The sequence below is a fragment of the Microtus pennsylvanicus genome, chromosome 7 (assembly GCF_037038515.1).
Source record: "Microtus pennsylvanicus isolate mMicPen1 chromosome 7, mMicPen1.hap1, whole genome shotgun sequence".
Classification (NCBI taxonomy): domain Eukaryota; kingdom Metazoa; phylum Chordata; class Mammalia; order Rodentia; family Cricetidae; genus Microtus; species Microtus pennsylvanicus.
The window spans coordinates 31452710-31457747 of NC_134585.1; the positions used below are offsets into that span (position 1 = coordinate 31452710).

The 5038-nt window shown below is 39.4% G+C and overlaps 1 long non-coding RNA gene across 1 annotated transcript; it reads right to left on the minus strand.

Annotated features, from left to right (window-relative positions):
• Positions 1–579: 579 nt before the first annotated feature.
• Positions 580–3601, minus strand: LOC142853695 (uncharacterized). The gene is made up of 3 exons (XR_012911237.1): positions 3185–3601; positions 954–1009; positions 580–635 (listed from the first exon to the last, which is right to left on the minus strand). It is a non-coding gene; the product is annotated as an uncharacterized LOC142853695 (long non-coding RNA).
• Positions 3602–5038: the final 1437 nt, after the last annotated feature.

Below are 5038 nucleotides of genomic sequence, written 5' to 3' on the forward strand. Positions count from 1 at the left end.
TACTGACTAAAGAGAAGGCTGATCAAGAGTTAAAGGGTTTGGTGTGTTTGGGCTATAGTGAGATGTTGGATGTGACTGGACTATGTGATGTTGTGGGCTAGGAAGTGAGTGGAGAAGAAGAAATGTTACTCAGGGTGAAAACTGATGGGCTACGCTGAGAGTTGTGAACTTGGTCCTAAAACCAATCTTTCAAAGTTTCAATTAACCAGCATTGACTTTGTAGCCACTGAATTAATTCTGTTGTGGTTACTATAGTTACGGTTGGTATGGTCCTTTACATGAGATCTACTGTGTTAAGAGCTGTTACACCATAATGCATCAATTTATAACATACATCATAGTATATAACTAATTTTTATGATATAGATAACATAATATTAATATATATGAAGTACTAATATTTTATGGTAATTTCTATCAAAGAAAGAAACTTAATTTTTCTTAAAATTGTATTTTTATAAACACACATACACATATATGCAACATTCTCTAGTGTACAGCAACAACCATATATTAAACATAAGTTATGATGTAAACTTACATACTGATATAACTATAAGAGCTAGTATATGTATTAGTTTTTCTTTAGGTTGGTTATAAAGTGTCTCCCACTGGTTCAGAAAGTATACCAGTTGCTAAAAGACAGAATGAGGAAAAAGAAATCAAATACAAAATAAAATAAAATAAAACTCTTTAGCCAGTAGAATTCTCTTACAACATGTTTAAAATTCTAAAATCATTCCATTTGTGAACCTTGAATTATCTCCTCACACAGTGCAGCGAATTTCAGTTCAACTCTCAGGATGTCTTAAATGAGGCCATGCAGCAATCGCAGTGAGTTTCTGCCGCAGCCAAATATCTGATCTTAAAATAGTTTTAAATGAACATTAACCACATGATATTTTCAAGGCTGGGACTAAATGCAAATCTCAAAATGCTGCATAATAGCATACCTCAAGCTCCGCAATATCCAAGCCATCTGGAGAATCGGCTAAAGGTTGGGAAACTCCTACAACAAAAGTCAATCAAAGCATCAATTCCAGAAAGAGATCATAGTGTGTGCTTCTGCACCCATGCCATAAAAATTATACAGAGGTCTTAATAGAATCCATCACAGAGCTGAGCAAAAAGGAAGTCATTGAGAAAGCAAGTTAAAAGGGCAACAGAAGGTACAGTTAAGAGGAACCAAAAAGATAAAACACCTCTACCTAATACCATCAAATCCAAGATGTGCAACAACACAGCTTTAAAACTCCATGCGTTTGATGTAATGGGAGTTGCTAGTCCATCTGCTAGCAAATCAATAAAGAAAGAGAAAATACTTAGGGAGCAAATAAGTTTTGGTAGAATTTGTGAGGATCAAATACCAGAAATTAATATCAACAAAGTGTGTGCATCTAATCAGGACTTTTAAGACATTCAGGTGCCTGTCTCTACTCTACCAGCCCCTCCAGGGGTGTTCTGGGGAGAATTGCTGCTAGCATATAATTGAATCCTTCCAGCCCTCTTCTGACTTACACAAACACATCTTTTCATTTATTACACTCAGAGGTTTATGCAGCTGAAAGCATCCATAATGGTAGGCCAACACTAACAAAATAAGATTAAATAAATACATATAATGTCCTGAACTTGGATACCTTACAGTGTGGAACAAGGGGTGTATGACTCAAGAGAAGCTTATTCTAGCAACAACAAATATACGTGCATGCAGTCATGCATACACACACACACACATACACGTATGTACACGTGTATTTACACTGTGGGTCATTTGTTCTCTGCAGTCTGAAGCAAAAGAAAGCTAAGGCAATGTTCCTGCATATTCCAACAATGGTGTTCAAGCCTTGAAGAGTAATACCCTGATTTGAAATGGTAGAAGGTAATGTAGAGTTAATGTAGTTTTCTCTAGCAAGACTGAAATTGGGATACATATGTTAAGTCCCTTCAATGATTTTGACGACCGTCACAAGCAAGAAATCTTCATCTAATATTGAATACTCCAATAGATCTTAACAAAAATCCCTGATTGGAAGCCAGATGTGATCAGGGCACAGGTTAATGGAAAGATATTTTTGATAATTATGTTCATTTAGTAATGCAAAGTACTGCAAACCAGTCCTACAAGATCTTATTGGGAGGTCTGTGCTAATACAAAAATGGAGACCACAGGACTCTACCCTCAGAAAACAAAATAATATGAAGAATAGGGGATGGATATAAATATGAAATCTCAACAGCAAACTACGAACAAGATTCTGTTGGAGGCCAGAGGGACAGCAGCTGCTTGTCCTGGGCTGGCTGTGAGCTGCAGGTTAGACAAAGCAGCAGAGAAGAACCTAGAAGCCTGGCTGGAAAATCACAGAGGAGACTTGATGCTCTGGAGATTTTAAGATGATACAATTTCTTACAAAGCCCAGATGTTGCAATTACTCTTTAGGACAAAACAAGCACACTGTATTTCAAGGTTCTCTAAATCAAAATTCTAAAGGAAAAGCTCAAATTTTTGTAATCCGCCTTTGTTCAAATCATAGACTTTCCTCAATGGCCCACTTTCCTGCACTCTATGACAAACTGCCTGGAGATGGTGATCTGATCATGACTGAGGACTTCAGACCTTCTCCCCACTTCGGGCTCCCTACAAACTGCTCAGAAATTGAAAAGGGGCAGCGCCGGTCAGAACCACGGACAGCGCCCAAGGAACTGGAGGATGCTTGCCTTCTGGTTCCCCTGAGCTCTGAGAACCTACTCCCTCCCACCTGGATATAATTCCTTTCCTCTGTAGAGTTGCTCTCTGCTCGCTCCAGCTGCCCACCAGCTGTCAGTCTGAGGGACTGTAAACCTAACTTTCTTCCCTGTGTTCTCAGCTCAGTATCTTTGAAACAGACCCCAGTGCGCATAGAGACCATACCCTTCAATTTCACCACCACAGACTCAAGACACTCCTGGGGCAAGGGCTGTTTCATCCCGGTATCTTTGGAGAAAGTCTCTGTGTAAAAGGCTATGGCATCTCACTGTGTCCCTCACACTGGTTGGACACAAGTGCCACGCCTGAAAACAAGAGGGTAGATGTAAGAATAGGTGGGAGAAGGAAGCTCAACTCTTGTGAGAATGACCCTGCAGGGTAAATATCCCAGTCTTGTATAGAACTCAGGTCAGGCAGATATGGTGTCAGTCTCCTTACCTGAGGAGGGAATCTTCAGCATACAGACGCAGTAGATGACCAGGACGGAAGGGAACTGGGGAGGCAGATGTTTCATCTTCGAGGCCTGGCTCCTCTTTGCAGGCCACAGATGTGTGTTGTTCAGAGAGGCAGTGAGCACTTTCCCAGGGTCCAGAGGCAGAGATGATCCCCTGCCCTGCATCTGTCCAGCCCAGGGCAGTAAGGAGCCTTTATCGGCAGCATCCTAGAGCCCAATGGCTGAGCACCAATCAGCTTTGCACAGGAGGACCCAGGCTTTCTCATAAATGTCATGCTGGGCCCTTATTTGTAGAATAATATCCTCCTAGTGTAAGCATTGTAGAGTCGAGCCAGCAATAAAAATAAGAAGTGGGGAGTCGTAATTGTTATTCTATAATGACTTCAGAAAAACTTCTGACTCGGGAAAGGCCTATTCCCCCTTTCTTTCTAAATCATAGCGCTGGACATAAACCTATAAACCCTTGTATGCTGAAGTCGTGCTTCCTAAGAAACTGTTTATTTTCTTGTAGCAGCAAAGGTTGTCTCATAGTCTTTGGTACATCTAAGAACAAATCCTCAAGTCCTAGAATGGATAAACATTACAGGGGGACAAAGATCAATTAGAAGACTTTATCATTTCACCCTTTTCTATTCCATGTCTAACCCATAGAAAGCTCTTTTATAGAAAAAAGTAATTATAATCAACATGCTTACACACGAACTGAACAAGGATGATACAATAGATTTGCTGATGTTAATGGGAAAAGCACGTGGGGTCCTCAACCACACACAAAGATCTATAGGGAACTAAAGAAGGCAGAGAATGGGAGAAACAGTCTTACCCAGGGAAGAGGACACCAACTGGTTATTCAATATTACATGGTTATCCCTGAAAAGGAACATACAAATAACATATGGACTGAGAAGGTTTTCTTTATGTGTATGTATACATAAACAATGAAGAGAAAGGCCATGAATTTGAAATTTTGAAAAAGGGCCTGGAGGGATGTGTGGGAAAGTTGGGAGGGAGAAAATGGAAAGGGGAAACGGTGTAATTATATTATAATCTCAAAAAACAAATTATTTTTTAAAAAATGATTTAGCAACCAAAACACAATTTTCTACAGACTCAGGCAGGTGTGATGGAGCACTCCTTTAATATCAGCACTTGGGAGGCAAGAGACAGGTGGAGCTCTTGTGAATTCCAGACCAGCCAGGTCTACATTGAAACCTTGTCTCAAAACTACGTAAGTACGTAAATAGTCATGGTTGGAAATTTACCTCTTTAAGACTTTTTTAGATTCATTTCTACAGATAAGTTAACTATTTCAAACTAAGTTGGCAATTTAAAAAGTGTGATAGCATGGTTACTTAATAATAATAATGAATCGGTTCCATGTGCTGAGTTTCTGCATGCTGGGATCTGTTTTCATCGTCTCAGGTAGGTTAGCTTGTAATTATCCAGGAGAAAAGCACAGTACATTGGTGCTGTCCTAATCATATGAATGGAGAAACTAGATCTGGGAATCATTAAGAAACACTTAGCTGCTAAGGGCCCCAAGGGCAGCTGAGCTTGTCTGTCTGTGGGTCCATAGACAATGAGATTTGGGTTGATAAGTTACTTCTTCTAAAATGAGCTCTTTGGGGATCATGTGAGACAGAAAGTAAATGAATGCAAGTTTATATTTCTTGCCAAAAGGATAGCAATATGGCAATAAGTATTTTAGATGTTTTTCATTATGTATATCATTAGTTTTACCCTGTTAGAGGTTACAAGATAACTAATAGCCAATGGAGGCTTACAGTGTATCTCAAATGTGTTAATTTGTTTTTCTTTGATTAATTTCTAAATCTTTA